The sequence below is a fragment of the Mesoplodon mirus genome, assembly GCF_964341445.2.
Source record: "Mesoplodon mirus genome assembly, chromosome: 4".
NCBI classification, from domain to species: domain Eukaryota; kingdom Metazoa; phylum Chordata; class Mammalia; order Artiodactyla; family Ziphiidae; genus Mesoplodon; species Mesoplodon mirus.
The window spans coordinates 141972797-141990443 of record NC_138979.1 but is presented as its reverse complement, the minus strand read 5'-3'; positions in this window follow the sequence as shown (position 1 = coordinate 141990443).

Sequence of the window (17647 nt, the reverse complement as noted above, 5' to 3'; positions counted from 1 at the left end):
CCCTTTTAATTTTATCTGACTAAAAATGTTAAAGTTTCAGGCAGTGATTCCTGTTACCAGAATTATCTGAAGGCTGATCTGGTTAGTGGACTCTTGTCCTCTCAATATGTTACCCTTATCTCTCTCCTCGGCTATGATCCTGCTTGGATAGACTCAAAGCAAAATTTCTCAAAAAGGGCAGTTTCATGTTCTATCTAAACTTCTGATCTATTACCTCGCTGGAATTTCCATCAAAATATTATGTTAGCTCCTTTCCTAATGGGGCACGAAAGCTTTCTTTTTTCTCAGTCGCTTTCGTCTTAGCCACCTGTGGGTATGGATGAAGTGACAGAAACAGCCATCACTCAGATTTCCTTTGCCTTTGCTCCCACCTGTCGGCGCAGGGTCCTTGGTTCCCAGTTTCCAGCAATATTCTCCTAAGTATCTCTGGGAGTCTCTGGAGATAGTCTCACATGTGCTCACAATCAAACCCCATCCATCCTGCCAGTGCTGTGAGCCGCTGGGCTCTGAGGGCTCCTGACAGGTTCCAGTGCTGCCCTTCGGGACACCACATCTGGCACTGGGAGTGCTGGGGGACTTCTACCACCTCCCCAGGCCCTGCAGGCTCCACGGACACCACTTTCACCCTGAATGCTGTTTCTGGTGGATATTTGCTGAGCACCAATTTCTCTCACTGCAGTGAGGCAGTGAAGCCCTAGAGCTTTCCCAAGCTGTGAGGTGTTTAGTTTTAAACTAGGGAAACATCTTCCTCTATGCCATACTCTGTCAAAGTGGGTCCTGAGGGCGGAGGGAGGATGCCGCTTATGGAATTTTAAAAAATAAAGAGTTCTTTCAATATTTATTCATGATCCCCAAATCCAGTGTGTGGCTGGACCAGAAGGCAAAATCAAATGGCAGGCATTATACTGCATCCAGAATTGCTCCTTCCTTGACAAAGAAATCTTTCCATGCCTGGCTTTTTTTTTTTTTAATTAATTAATTAATTTATTTATTTTTGGCTGCGTTGGGTTTTCGTTGCTGCGCGCGGGCTTTCTCTAGTTGCGGCGAGCGGGGGCTACTCTCGTTACAGTGCACAGGCTTCTCATTGCGGTGGCTTCTCTTGTTGCGGAGCACGGGCTCTAGGCGCTCGGGCTTCAGTAGTTGTGGCATGTGGGCTCAGTAGTCATGGCTTGCAGGCTCTAGAGTGCAGACTCAGTAGTTGTGGCACACGGGCTTCGTTGCTCCACGGCATGTGGGATCTTCCCGGACCAGGGCTGGAACCCGTGTCCCCTGCATTGGCAGGAGGATCCTTAACCACTGTGCCACCAGGGAAGCCGCCATGACTGGCTTCTTGCTATCGCATACTAGTAAGTTTATTGTCTCACTCATCAGTTCTGCAGCAGGCCACGTCATTTTCAAGTACACAGAAGGCTGACTCAAAATGACTTAAACGATGAGGAAAACTTCTTACTTCACATAAGAAGAAGCCCTGTAGTCAGGCATCTCCAGGGTTAGTAAAGTCAAAGACCCAGGTTCTTTCCATCTTCTTGCTCCACTACCTTGAGCAGTCAGATTCTGTTCTCAGAATCTCATGATTCGCTTCATCACTGCAAGATGGTGAGGATGCTTTTAGTTACCAAACCTAGAGGAAGAAGAGGCTGCTTCCTCCTAGGTGAGGTGCCTCTTTTTTTTTTTTTTTTTTTTGAGCAAGGAAACCTTTCTCAGACTTCCCCCTTCCCCACCAGCAGATGTCTCTCATCTCATTAGCCAGAATTGCAGCAAATGCTCACTGCAAAGATCAGTTTCCAGCAATGGGAATGGGATTAGCACAGCTAGTTTAATAAAGCACAAGACTGTGTGTAGTATGTGGGCCCAAAGAAAAGGTGAGGTTAGAAATTTTGAATAAGTAGCCAGCAGTCTGATAAACTTGGGTGTGAGCAGATATGACTGAATACTATGCTTCAAACAAAAGCAAACCAAAAGAACAAAAAAGATGCTCAGTCTTTCCTGGACTCAGTGGTTGTAGCTAACTTATAGAGTACAGCGGGTGTCTTATTTTAGAAGAACTAGATCTTCAGGGGCTTGAAAAGAAAGTGCCCCACCTCCTGTGAGTCCCGTAAGGGGCTGAGCTCCAGGACAGGAAGCAGGGAACTCTGGAAGTTCTGGGGGTGGTGGCTGGGGACCAGGAAGTACAGTGAGGCTGCCAGGCTCCTCAGGCCTTGTAAACCCCCAGGCTTGCTGAGTGAGGGCTGGGATTCCTGGGGAGAGGACAGAAGCCAATGTGCCAGGAGGAGAGGAAGTGCTAAGTGAACAGAGCAGGAATGGGCTCTGAGGCCTGAGGTGGTTTTAATTATTTATTTTTGGTTTATTTTCAGGAAGCTCAGGGAATTCTTATACTTGAAAGCAGCATTTCTTGTACTGGAAAACAACTTTCTAGGAAGTGCTAAATATTCTTCAAGTTTTGACTCTCTCCTCACCACCGGTGCATTTCTACTCCAAGAAAAATACTACCTTCTCATTACCTGAAACTCTCGCTTTCAGTATTTGACTGGACTTGAGTTCTATTTTCTAAAAAATCACAGCAGAATTTTGAGATGCCCATGGTCTCTGAACATAGGAGTTTTGCAATTTATCAAAAATAGGACATGCTGGGCTTCCCGGGTGGTGCAGTGGTTGGGGGTCCGCCTGCCGATGCAGGGGTTACGGGTTCATGCCCTGGTCCGGGGAGATCCCACATGCCACAGAGCGGCTGGGCCCGTGAGCCATGGCTGCTGAGCCTGCGCGTCCGGAGCCTGTGCTCCGCAACGGGAGAGGCCACAACAGTGAGAGGCCCGCGTACCGCAAAAAAAAAAAAAAAAAAGAAATAGGACATGCTTACACGATCAATAAGTATGTTGAGTCAACCAGCTGATACCCATGAGTCAGTTTTTTATTAGTCTTCTGAGAGCTCAAGGTCAGTGGTCACTATATTATGAATATGCTTTGAGACAAAAAACAGTATAGGTTTTGATGTACAACAAACAAAAAATCACATGTGGATCTTGGCTATGTTCTCACTGAGTGACATTTAGAATTAACTGAATTTGGGACTTAGGATTCATCATCTGTGAAGTGAACATTATTAATATGTATCCCGCCCCCTTTGCCTTCAGTATGCTTAATACATGTTGGCTCTCTTTCCTTCCCCACCAAATGTTTCTGTGTCTGAACATACAACAAGGGAAAGAACCCACTCAATTTACTGAACACTTGCAAAAGAATCTGTAAACCAAAGATATCATATATATGAAAAAGGATACAATTATATATTCACATATAATATAAATGTTAACATGGAGTTTTTATAATTTATTATATCCTGAGTTTTAAATCATGGAGTTATAATTTTATAGCTGAAAGGGTCTTATCCTTGTCCAAGCCATGCCTACTCTGCAGTCAGTGTGGTCTTTCTAAAACTCTGATTATGTCATTTCCCTGCTTTAACCCTTGAATGGATTCGTATTTCGCTCTGTAAAAACAGGAACCTATCTCTCTTGTTTGCTATTCTGGTAACCCCAGAACCTAGAAGGATGTCTGGTCCTTACTAAGGTCAATTAATAGTTTCCGAAGGCATGAATCAAGTCCAGACTCCTTTTGGTGATATGCAAGATACCTGATGATGGGTCCGGCCACTGCCTCCTTTTCCTCCTCTCTGCTAACTCTCCAGCTGCCTTTTCACAAACCAGCCATACTAAGCTAGTTGTGCTTTCACAAGGCAGCGTCCCTCAGGCTTTCCCCTCGCAGTCCTATCTGCCTGGGATACACTTCCACCCTCTGCATGTACCTGCTTTGCTTGCTAACTCCTATTAATCCTTTACACCTCTGCTTTAGAGGTCACTCCCTCTACTGTGCACCCCTTCCTGTACCCCCCAAAATGAATTGGAAGCCCCTCCATGTGCTCCCATAGCATCCTCTATTTAACTTTTTTAAAAAATTATTATTTATTTATTCATTTTTTGGTTGAGTTGGGTCTTTGTTGCTGTGCATGGGCTTTTCTCTAGTTGCAGCGAGCGGGGGGGCTACTCTTCGTGGCGGTGTGTGGGCTTCTCGTTGCAGTGGCTTCTCTTGTTGCGGAGCACAGGCTCTAGAGCGCAGGCTCAGTAGTTGTGGCGCACGGGCTTAGTTGCTCTGCAGCATGTGGAATCTTCCCGGACCAGGACTCGAACCCATGTACCCTGCATTGGCAGGCAGATTCTTAACCACTGAGCCACCAGGGAAGCCCTATTTAGCTTTTCATAACAATTATCACACTATTGACATTGTCGGTCATCTTGTTTGTCGCTTCACTAGACTGTAAACATCATGAGGGCTAAGACATATTGATAACTGATACTAAATATTTTCTGAATAAATAAATAAATATTCTAGATCAATCCCTTCATTATCTTCTTGAGGAAACTGGGGGGCCAGACAAGTTAGTGATGTGTCCGATGCCACCAGCACTTTGGCATCATAGAAGCTGGGCCCTGAATTAAGTTTCTCTGCCGTCGAGTGTTTTCTTGGCTGACTTGCTCTGGTACTCAGCTAACATTGTTCCAGAAACTGTGGAATAATTGTAATTTAACATTTGAAAAATGTGGTTAGGAACTCAAATAAATAATAATCATATAATTAAGTCAAAGCTCAGACACAAAGGATTGTTTTTAAAAATCCTCTATTATTTTAAATTACCCATGTCATTGTTTTCCTCTATTCTCCTGGAGCTGTTGAAAGAATGTGACATAATAGTGTGCTCACTGTTGGAGGCCTGGGTTTCTGTATGACAGCCAGGATGTAACTCCATTCTGGCAAAATCTGATGTTATCGCTCAGGTTTTTGTTGCACTGAAGTTAGGACATCTTCTTCTGGGAGGATCCTGGTGGGAAAAACATACAGATATCAAATCCTTCTCTTCAGCAGTGCCAACTAACAGGGATCGCAATTAAAATGAGAACAAGGCAAACCTGGGATTGTTAAAAGGAGCAGAGGCTTTGAAACCCTGAAAACCCTGGTTTAAGTCTAGTTTACCACTTTGCAAACTTGGGCAGAATATTCTCTCGGAGCATTTGTTTCCTCATCTGTAAAATGGGGCTAAATGGGAAGCTAATTTAAGGCTTAGCCTGTATAAAGAGCTTCATTTAGTGTCTGGCTAGGGGCCCTATTGCAGTCACTCTCCCAATTCAGGTATTCCTGCAGGGCAAAGACCTTCACCATGGCGCCTGGTCAGGGAACCTAGTAGGTGCTCAGTAATGCGGGAAGATTAATGACTGTAAGGGAGATGTATTATCACAGAATAGCTAAATTCTTGCTTCAAAGAACCTGAGGTTACTCTGTCTCTTCCTGTCTGTTTTCTACTGGGACATGGGCTGGGATGTGTTTACGCATGTCTTTCAGACACCATCTTGACATACATATACCTCAGAAAGAACTGCAGTCTGTGCTTGTTACAATGATAGTGGAAGACAGTGCTTTGTAAAAAAAAGGATCAAAGAATCTCAACAGAATGTAGATTTTTCCATATTTGCTTGCTCAGGTGATTGAACTGGGTTAATCTAAAAAAAAAAAAAAAATTGAGGTCTTTCATGAAGTGCCTGAGTCACTTAGGGCCTGCATCCAAAATCTGAAAAAGTTCTGTTGAACATAAATCCATGGAGACCTTGGAGAAGTGGCTGTATACCCTTCAGATAATTTTCTTGAGTTATTTGAGGTGCCCTATGGGAAAAAGTATTACAACTGACTTGCTTGCTTACTGCTCCAACTCACATCACCTTCTCCTAAGGCTAACACACACTGCTTTTTTTTTTTTTTTTTTTGTAAAGTAAAGTGTTTATTAGAAAAGCAGAGTACATCCTGACAGATGCACGGGTGAGCTCAGAGAAAGTCACACCTCTGGGAAAGTTTAAATCCTTTATAAGGGGGCAGTCTTCTGGGTCTTTGTTTTCCTCTGGCCAATTGTCTTGCTATGTTCTTTGACTCAGGGCCCACACTGCTTTTTGAACCCATGCTTTTAGTGTTTAGTTATGTGCTATCTTGAATGTGTCCTTTGGAACAAGATTTTAAGTTTTCTGAGAACAAGGACCAGGTCTTTGTTGAGGCAGTACTGGGACTTCTAAGGAGAGCAAAATACAATTATTCATCATTTGTGTGAGTCGCATCTTCTGTTTTTCAGCAACTCAAGAGCAGGTATTCTCCCCATATTATAGACGGATGAAAAGATTTACATACGCTCAAAGGCTTGAGTTGGAGTTACCATGAAAATCTTACCTCTTACCTTTTGGCAAATTGCTATTGTTCTCGGCCATGACTTTGGCAGGATTCCTTTGGGAAATGTAGGAGGCATTATAATTTTAAGCCAAAAAAAATGTGAATTCTAATTTGTTTCTTCTCATTTTTTAAAATGCATGTGGAAAGGAACACTTCTGATAGGCAATGAGACAAAGATATAATATCAGGTGAGGGAATGAGGTGCAGAAAAACCAAAATGATTTCGCAAATGGATTGAAGCTAGCCAGAATTTCACTGCATTTTAAAACTTGAGCCCGGCAGAACACAAAGGGATGTGTGTCTTACTGTGTCTTTAGCGAAGGCCATTTAACACTGGGAATTTTTCCAGCAGTGTATTTCAATAACAGCAGTCCTTCTTACAACATTTGGGGCTTGCCACGTTGAAAATCAATACCGCTCAGTGTCTACTGAAATTGCACATTTGTTCTCTGTGAGATGTATATAGGATGGCCACATAAATTATCCTCCACACTGGGACTTCTTTTTGAGGGAAAGGGAGAGCCATTAATCACACCAGGACAATTGGTATAAATTGGGACTATCCCAAGAAAAAACTATGATGACAGAAAATGTCAATTATAGAAATATAGATTTGTATAGTCTCTTTCTAAGGAAGGTTGTTTTATATATTTGTATGAATATATTTATGTAGGCTTAAAAGAACAGGTAATTAAGGTATTTAACTCACAATGGTGAAGGAATTGAACTGAATCATCTACACACCCTTAACTAGTCCCATTTGAAACTTAGGCTCTATTTGCCGGTCTGTTGCATGCCTTCACACATTCCAATGCAAGCATCACAACTGGCCACTTGGAAATTGAACATACAATCTTGCTCTCATCAGTTTAGTTTGTAAGCAGTTTTAGATTCTGCAGGGCCCTATCAGCGGGTCATATGCTACACTACAAGATCAAAGCAAAAACACAGGGGGTTCTGGGCTTTTCTGTAAGGCCCCAGATTCTAGTCCTTTGTTTATCAGTAACTAACTGTGATTTTTGGCAAGTCACACAACCTGTGTTTTGGTTTCCTTATCTTTAAAATGTGGGGTAATTCTATCTGATGTGCAGACCTCAAAGGTTTATTGGGAGGATCCAGTGAGGTGATGTATGGGGAAGCCTTCTGGAAAGTGCTATCCATATGTGAAGTATTATCATTCTATGAGAGAAGGAGGACATGAGATGTGAGGGGAAAACAGGGCTTTCAACTCTAGCTGGCCTTGCAGATTAGGCTTGTGCAAACAAATGATGAAAATAAGGCCACAGGAAAGACATTATACTCTCTTTTATGAATAAGGGTAGGGAGAGAGAGAAAAGTGAGGACAGGGAATGCAGCCAGTAAAGACTCAGGGACGATACGGTGGTATGGCTTCATTTTTTCTGTATCACTGTTGTCCCCAAGGCCTGGCAAGACTGCATCAAATATGAACATGTTGGAGAAGAGGAAATGTTAGGGCTTCCCTGGTGGCGCAGTGGTTAAGAATCTGCCTGCCAATGCAGGGGACACGGGTTTGAGCCCTGGTCCGGGAAGATCCCACATGCCGCGGAGCAACTACTAAGCCTGTGTGCCACAACTACTGAGCCTGTGCTCTAGAGCCTGCGAGCCACAACTGCTGAGCCCGTGTGCCTACAGCCCATGTTTCACAAGAGAAGCCACCACAATGAGAAGCCTGTGCACCTCAATGAAGAGTAGTCCCCACTCGCTGCAACTAGAGAAAGCCTGTGTGCAGCAACGAAGATCCAACGCAGCCAAAAATAAAAATAAATACAATTTTAAAAAATGAATAAAATCTATCCCCCCCCAAAAAAAGAAGAAATGTTAGACAGCTGGGTTCCAAGGCTGTGAGGGGACATTAACTTATTCCTGATTGAAGGGGTTGGTTTTTTCTGTTGTCCAGTAGGAATCAGAATATCATACTTGCCTTTCTTCTCCTGTTGACTTTTTGTCAAGATTAAACAAAATCATTTACATAAAACTGCTCTATGGAGTATAAATTCCAGTAAAAAATAACTTCAAGGAATGAGTCTGTTGATATTAGTTATTATTATAGTTAAAAGTAATTTTTTTAATTCAAAATGATTATCACTTCAAAAAATGTTTCTAGGGCTTCCCTGGTGGCGCAGTGGTGGGGAGTCCGCCTGCCGATGCAGAGGACACGGGTTTGTGCCCTGGTTCGGGAAGATCCCACATGCCGCGGAGCGGCTGGGCCCCTGAGCCATGGCCGCTGAGCCTGCGCGTCCGGAGCCTGTGCTCCGCAACGGGAGAGGCCACAACAATGAGAGGCCCGTGTACCACAAAAAAAAAAAAAAGTTTCTAGAAGTCACATGTGCTTATACAAACTTAGATATATGGAAAGGTGTAATAAAGGAAATAAAAACCACACATAATACTGCCACCAAGGGATAACAATTGACAGTGTTTTGGTGAATAGTCTTTCTGACTTTTTGGTATTTGTGTAAAATTTTTAAGAAATAAAAATGGAGCCTTTAATTTGTCCTTCATTCTTTAATTTGTTCATGATTATTTGAATATTGATAGATAGAAGGCTAGTAAGATAGACACCAGGTCCTTTTTCATGCGGTTTATACTTTCCTGGGCGAATACAGACCCATCAACAGATGATTATAATATAATGTGAAGCGTGCCACAATGAGGAAGCAACAGGTGCTTTGTAGCAGCATCTTTCTAGGTTTAGGGAGTTAGGAGAGGCTTCCTGGAGGAAGAGGTATTTAGGTCAAGGCTGGAAAGATGACTAGAGTTAGCCAGACTGTCATGGATGTTGTGGTGTGTGACCCAGATCCTCCTTAAGGACTGAAACACTCATTCCCCTGCTGGCAATAGTGTTGCCTTTTGATGATTCTCAGCTGAGGTCTTTCCCCAGGAATCACCCTCTGCTGAAGGAAGCTGCCTTGCTCAAGGTTCTCTCTATCTCTAGGGGCAGCTGAGGTAAAAGGGCCACCTTCTTACCTTAATTCAGACATCTCTGAAGGGCCATCTCAGTTCCAGAGCTCCTCAGAAGATCAGCTGAGGCTTCAGTTGCACCTGCACTGCAGATAAGTTTCTCCTTCTGCCCAATCCTGCTTCCCTCCCCATTCACGGGTATTGTTCCTAGGAGCACTGCCTAGTAAAAGTCCTGCACGCAAATAAACCATCCTCTCAACATAGGCAAAGAGTGTGAGTGATGGTGGGGAGTGCAGGGAGAGTGTTACTAAAAGATGGAACATTATATCTAAGACCTAGAGGTGTTGGAGGAGTTAAATGTTTTTTATAAACTCTGCAAAGTAGTGAATGTAGTCAGTAGAAGAGACATGATTCCAAGAGGGAGTCAAGCTCTTGTCATCCACGTCAAGAAGATGGAAAGACTGGACTCCATCCCAAGGCCAATGGGAAGCCCTAGGAGGTTATAAATCATGGGTGAGACATGAGCTGGTTTTCTAATTTGTATTTTAGGAAGATCATTTTGGCTGCAATATGGCACCATTAATTAAAGCTCATTATTGACATCACTGTATTTTTTATTTGAATATTGGAATGATTTGTGACCTCTTTCTGCACTCTGCATCTTTACAGAATAAATGGTAAACCATATGTCCCCCAGCAAAGTCATGTAATGATCACCAGTATTGTAGCAGTATTGTGGAACTTTTAAAACTCTGAAGAGATTCAATTATAGTTCTTGAGGTTTTTTTTTTTAAACCTGATTCACACTTTTTAAGTATTTATTGAGCACCAACTACACGTCAGAATGCACTCTGCTATTGCTATGGAAGATCAAAGACAGAAGCTCCAAGAAGGAGACCATGACTGTCTCTTTCATCACTCTGCCACTGCAGTGCCTGGCAAATAGTGAGTGCTCAATAAACAAATAAATGGAAGGAGGAGTCTCTGAGACACGGGAGAATGACTTAGTCCTCATGAGCACAAAATGGGGATAATAGTATCTTACCCCCCAAGGTTATTGTGAGAATATGTAGGTAAAACACCTACTCCAGAGGCTTAATATATAGGAAAAATTGTATTTATTCAAATAGTTCAAATACTGTTTGCTATTCTCAGTATTGATAGAAATAAACTAAGACCTTAAACGGTTGCAACCAAACTTCTGATATCTATTTCTCTCTTGTCCTCTTTACCCTGTAATATCACTTCAAAAGAAAAATGTGATTTGCCAACTACGTTAAAAGATTCAGTCACTCATTAATTTATTCGACAGCTATTTTTCGAGGTCATCTAAAATGCCAGGCATGGGTTATGCAGTGGTGAACAGAACAGACACAGTTCCCGTTCTTGTGGAGCTTATAATCTAGAAGGGAGACATTAAACAAAGAAAATCTCATGAATTATTACCAAAACAGTCTGTCATTAGAGAGACTATTAATAGAAGCTAATTTAGTAATAGAAAGGTAAGTCTTCTCTGAAGAAGTAATCTTTAAACTGGGAACTAAGCGTAGGAGTTTCATTAGCATAGGGGATAAAGCAGCCCAGGAAGCAGGAAAATCCTGTGCAAAGACCCTGTGGTAGGAAAAAAGCTTGGCTTATTGGAAGGATGGAGGGAAAGCCAGTGTGGCAGAGCGAAGGGAGATGAAGCTGGAAAAAAGGCAAATCTTGAAGGGTCTTGGTTGCCACGTGGTCTTCTTTTATCCAGACCAAAGGATACACAAACTGCCTGAAATCTGACTGTTCTCTGGCTGTATCACAGAGGTCCATGATGCCTGTGAAACAGGAGGACAGGTAAACTGAAGTCTTAATAGTCACATCTAAGCCTTGGGAAAAGTTGGTTATTTTTTCCCCTCTGGTTATCATGATAAATGAAGAAACATAACAAAGGCACCTAGCTGTTTGCTGAGAGTGCTTATCTATTAAAAAAAACCAAAAACATTTTTACCCCTAGGCAAAGTGGAACTATTAGAAAGCCTTTTTTTCTGCTTACCCCTTTTTTTCTTCCATGTGGTTCTTCCAAGGGAAACAACCAGTGGGAGCAGGGGACAATTTAGAATAGAGATGCTGTGGTGGTTCCCCAGGAGACATAGGGCAATTCTGGGTGTCATCAGTATTTGAGTGGTGGCTTATACACTGGATTTGCTCAGAGAGGCCTCCATTTCCCTCTCAGTGATTAGAACAACCTGTGTTCTGGAACACAGTATTTAAACAGCAAGATTGGCATTGCTATCTTCCAGGATGGTGAAGGCTTAATTAACATTTGAAAATGCTTCGAGATCTTTGGATAAAAGTGTTCTGGAAGCATGAAGTGTTATTATCTTTGGAGTGATACAGGTCATGTGACACAGGAAGTGGCTTTGAAGGAAAGGAAAACCTTTCATCAAGCAAACTCCTTGGGGTGGTTTGAGCCTGTTTTGAGTGACTCAACATGCCCGTGTCATCTCTCCCTAGACTGTGAATGAAAGGAATAACTTGGCCTATAGCTTAGCAACTGCCACCATCATTAACTGAAAGAATTTAGTGAGCTTATACCTGAAACATACTACAAATTTGCAGAATCCTAAAGCATTTAGCACAGTTGTCCCTTATAAGCACTAAGTAAATATTAGCCGTTACTATTACCTTTCTCATCAATATAGTTTAAAATCTCCGGACTTGTTTTTTTTTCTGATCTTAATGCCTTTTAACCAGAGTTCAATGTTCTTCAGTGATAAACTAGCCTTACTTTCATTTTAAAGACTTGGTAAAGAGCAAAATAAATGAAAACCATTACTGTTGAGGCTCTAATGTGAGAGCTACAGATAAAGAAACTTCAGTGTCTAACACCCTTCCTGGCAGGTAACATTAGCTCAAAGCTGGGTAACTAGTCGTTCCCTTTCCGAACAAGAAGGACTAAAAATAGAAATTGTGTTTCCTAACTTCTACTTTCCTGATGATTCCTCGGGGTCTTCAGTGGACAGGATTTCAAAAAGAACACTTTAAAGTAGTTCCAATTTCTTTAAGGGCAAAAGTGCAGAAAGATTTCATCCTGTTCCTTACATTAACTATACGTCTTCATAATATTTCCTGGAAAAGTAGAAGTCAGGACAGGGGTCGGGAGTGGAGAACAGGAATATGGTTCAGTTGAGAAAAGTATATTTTTGAGCCATATATATATGTATCTCTCTCAAATCAAACCTGAGCATGTGTGTTGTGTTTGTTAAATTAATTTTGCTGGCTGGATGACTAGAAGTTTCTTTCTCTTTTTTAATACACACCTGCCTCAAATATGATATTTTGAGCAAGGGAAAGGTGTTTTGGGAAGTGGTACAGGAGAGAGAGAGAGAATAAGGGAAGGATGTAGGAAAGAAGATATAAACCAAGTAGGAAAGGGGCGATGGCGGAGGCGAGGGCAGCCCTAGGGCATTCTGGGATAGCGAGGCCGCCCAGGGCATGCTGGGATAGCGAGGCCGCCCAGTGCATGCTGGGATAGCGAGGCCGCCCAGGGCATGCCGGGAAGGGTTCCAGCCCTGTTATCCGCACCTGTGGGTGGGAAGTTCCCTCAGACGCGGGCCCACAGGACCGTGGGGTGAAGCACCGAGCTAACCTAATTAAAAGCTCGTTACACCAGCAGATCCCCATTAACAGGCAGACCCACATACAAATCCCTCAGCGCAGGAGCACTTTCCTGCTTCCCAGACGGCCGCAACCCCGGGGGCCTGGAAACTATGGCCAGTTAAGTGACCTCCTCGTCTGTGACCCTCAGGTACAGTTTCTCTCTGGCTTATTTCACATTCCAGTAAATTAGTTTTATTCGCTCTGAACCACTGTAACAAAGAAAGCTCTCTGGTCATCATGGGTAAAATAACAAGGGATAAAAGAACGCGTACTTCACCTAATCAGAAACAAATAACTAAATCTCCCTTGAAAATCAAGCCTTTCCTGTCCCGCCCTTTTCTTTTCATTTATCTTTCACTGGTGGGATTTTGAAATTACCATTCTATAGGCAGACTGTGGTACCGGCCTTCCTTGCATTGTATTTTGTATAACTGTTGCTGACCCTGACAGAAGATCTCAAAACTTGTTTAAGTATGAAGTTGGTAAATGATCCTATTGTTTGGGTGGTGGGGGGTGGAGATGGGGTGGGAGCAGAGGGTTTATCTAGCCAAAAAAAAAAGAAAAAAAAAAAAAAAGAAAGAAAAAAAAAAAGAGGAAAATGCACCTTAACCAGGCTCAAATTAACTGAAATGGATCAAAGTAAACAGAGACATCTAAAAGCTTTTGTAAGTTAAAAGTGGCTATCTGTTGCAGGTCTTGCCTCATTAACTGCTGATTGAAGCTCTGCTTGGCCCTCTGGGATACCTAACACCCCAGGCCTATCACCAGATGAACCCCGGTTAGGTGCTTTTGCCTTTCCCTGCGTTGCTTTGCACAGCTCCTTGACCTCAACCTTCATGCAAATGTTTATCCTTCCTACCAGGCAAAGGGAGTAAAGGGAGAATCTTGCTGGGAATGTCACTTCTAGCCAATGAGGACTTGCTGGAAAAGAGAAATGGAAGGCAGAGTTGTGGTATCTCTGCAGATCTGTATTCTGAAAGGTAGACTTGCAGTTCTGCTGTTTTAAATAGAGCTTCTGCACAAGAATATGTAGGGGAAGGAGAGTCCACAGTTTGCTTTTCCCTTAGGTGTTGGCCTCATTTCCATATGTGAATGGTGAAAGGTGACGATTAGGCCATATGCTTTAAGATACAGATATCTCTTGGCTCCCATGGTCCCAGCCCTTCAGCAGGCCATTTAGCTGGGACAGGGAGCTGAAACTGAGAGGGTTGTCTAGGGGAGGAAGAAAGAATCGTGCTGGGGGTGACTTGTGGGGGGAGGGAGGAGCGGGGCTCTTTGAGTAGGACCAGATAGGTCTCTGTGTAGAGTAATATTACAGCTCTTTCTCTCATAAACAAGCTGCATGCCTGCTTCTAAAGACCCATCTGGCATAGCTTTGAGAATGGCAATAATTACAAGCTGATGATGGACATGGAAAAAAAGCCCTGCTGAGCTAACTCATAAGGAAGTACAGGCCAGGACTGCAGGGAAATTACAGGCTGAAAACCTTTCTAGTTTAGGCCTTTTGGTGTTCTTAATCACAGACTTTAAATGTTGTAATAAACACTGTTGCATTTTATTGACCAACTCCCATGACAGGCAAATCTTTTTCATTTTATTTTATTTTTACCATTTGCTCTTTGGAAAGCTGCACAGCAGTGTCTGTCTAGGCCATGACAATAGGTCTTTAATTTTTCTGCTTATAGGAAAATTAGGAAAATGGGTTGACTTTTATTTAGTTAATAGAAATATATAAACTTTTTTCCTAAATTGCTCTCTGCATTCTATGGATCAGATGGACTCTCAGACTCAGTGCTTGGACTGTAGCTGTATAAGATATGGGTTGGCTGTTTCAATCAAGAAAATTGAAGGGATAAAAAGAACAAACTTGGGAAGAATAATCTATAATTCTGTACAATCAAATAGTGTTTATTATATAGAAACAATTAAAAATGCAAGTTAAATAATATACTGTTAGGTTCTGGACTTGTTTGTGGAGATGATCTTTATTTCAGGGATGAATTTGACATTGAAAGGATAATCCTTCTCAAAGTGTTAGAGCCTAATATTTTACAAGTGGATCTAAGACATTTTGTCCTCTCAGACATTTTAGATCATTTGATGGAGCAAATGTTTTCAGGAAATCTTCCTAGGAAGAACAAAATAGAAACACTGGAAATTTCCTTTCCTCAGAAACATGATTAATCTCAAAATCTATAGGTTAAATGTCATGGCAAAATTAGTCTTGAATATAACGTTACCAATTGCTGTTATAATGAGATTGTGATACCTAATGTGGAGTTTATTCTACCTCAACACGTTACCAGTTTCCATGAAAATTATTTGATCTTCATTTTATACATTTTAAACGTCTGAGGTTAGAAATGGTGAATAATGGTATGAATTGGGATTTTTTTGTGATCTAATTAACTTACACAAATAAGTCCTTGTTCAAAAGATACCTTTTTGGATTTTACAGCAGAGCATGTAAAGTTCATTATTCTTTAAGCACTAGATACTGCTTTTGTAACTTATTTTCAAACCCTTTTCTTCTTTGCCACAATTTCTTATTCATACTCCTTAAAGCCTTGTATTTTATTATTTGTGTTTTGCATACAGTCTTGGCTATCCCAGATGGATTATTTAGTTCTGACCTTTTGCATTTGATTACTTGTTCAAGGACATAAAGTTTTGGGGTCTATGAAGTTAAAGCAATGAAATGGTTGTGCAATGGAAATTTACCAATATAAACTCAGTCTCTTGTCCTTTCATAAGCATTGCTTTACCTGAAGCTCCCTTGTCAATGAGAAATTATTTCTTTATATCTAACTGTCTCTTTTCCTATACAGGCTGGAATTGTTCCTAACAAAAGAAGCATGAATTGGTGGAAACTATATATTAAATGTAAGACTATTTGTCTAGTTTTCATTAGGTTGCTGAGTGAAAAGCCTTAATTCCTCTCTTTTCCCAAGGTACTCAGATATCCATGAAGGCCCCCTCATCTCACACTATCATTTCTCTCACTGGGCACAATCCAGCTTTAAAGAATTCAACACTTACTGGTCTTTAGAGAACTGTCAGCAATGACAGCAACCAGGGACACTGACATGTCTTATTGTTTACAAAGGATGAGCACAACAGGGCCTCTCGGATGACTTGATAAAGCCTTGCAACTTCTCTCTCCCTGATTCTGGCCTCTCTGGGCCAGCTGCCTTTTCATGGTCAGCTAAAGACACAAGTATCAAAACTTGATCTAAACACCGACAAGTCAGCAAACATAGCGCCAGAGATAAACTAGGGCTTCTCAAGGTTGCTTTGTAAACAGTGAAAACAGAAAACAAGAATATCTCAGTCCCTGATTCCTTAATGCATACAGTTTTCTTATGTACTTAAAATTTGATGGAAAAAAATCCTGAAATAGCAGTAAAGTAAGTTCATGGATTATTATCGTGGTCTTGAATATTTAATCTCTTTTTCTCACTTCAGCATCCCTCCATTCCTCTAGAAATACCAGCCAATGTTGTAGTTAAATTAAGGTCAACTTTTATTTGTCGTTGTTTTGTTTTGTTTTTAGGTATTCTGAACATACTCTTCTGTTTAGGGAATCCTGAAATGTCTTAGAAATTGTATAAATGCACATGCTTTTCTTCATTCCTGCTTTGTGAAGAAGAACTTTCTTATCAGGAGGGGGATGACCCCGGGAAGTTGAAACTCCTTTCCTCCTTTCCTTTTGCTGCCGTTCAGCATTGAACAAATGGAGGAAGAAAGGAAAGTTTCATGTGTTTATGTTTCCCTTGTGTCAATGCTTTTGTTAAATGGTATATATCCTAACTCCATCAGCTGCGTGGGATTTAGGAGTATTGTCTTCCTTAACTTCTTTGTAACTGATTGGGACAATGCTGTTACCTTCTGGGGTTTTTTTTGGTGTTTTTTTTTTGCAGTACGCGGGCCTCTCACTGTTGTGGCCTCTCCCATTGCGGAGCACAGGCTCCGGACGCGCAGGCTCAGCGGCCATGGCTCACGGGCCTAGCTGCTCCGCGGCATGTGGGATCTTCCCGGACTGGGGCACGAACCCGTGTCCCCTGCATCGGCAGGCGGACTCTCAACCACTGCACCGCCAGGGAAGCCCAATGCTGTTACCTTCTAAAGGTGCTAGGCCATTCCCAGAAATGAGCTCTTCCAAGGTGCTTGGACAAAAGATTTTTACAAGAGGCCCTTTTTCCCCCCTTGTTTCCCCTTTCTTACAGAAATGACATTGTTGAAAATAATGTATGCCACAGTCAGTAGAACAGAGGACCTTTCTTAATTTTAGTAATATGAAGGCCACGTCAGTCACATACACTGTAGCTTGGTGTTGTCACAGAAAGGGATTTAATCTTGATGATGAGGCAGAATCTTCCTGGTCTCTGCTAACAATCTGCTCGGCTATTTCTGAACAGTTCTCATAAAATGTATGCCTAATTTTTACCAAAGCATCTGTCTGTAGAATTGGCTGCTTATATTATAAATCACTGCTTCATAGCTCTTGAGTCTCAGAGTGCAAGTAAAAGTGGCTATTCCCTTTTTACAGATGGTGAAACTACAGTTCTTGGAACCATCTTGCTCTGTGGGATACAGTATGAGTGATATCATGAACCCAGGGCTATGTGCTTTCAACTTTGCTGTTTTCTCCTATGAGCCCACTTTGAAGATGGAGGCACAGTTCTAACTGGGACACTCAGAACAGAAGGCCCATTGGTAGAGGCTCTGACAGTGATAAGCAGTGGAATGCAAAACTGCAAGCTTACTGCTATTTGCAAGCAATAGCACCATCTGAAAACACTGGAAACAATAGAGCAATGTGGCTAGG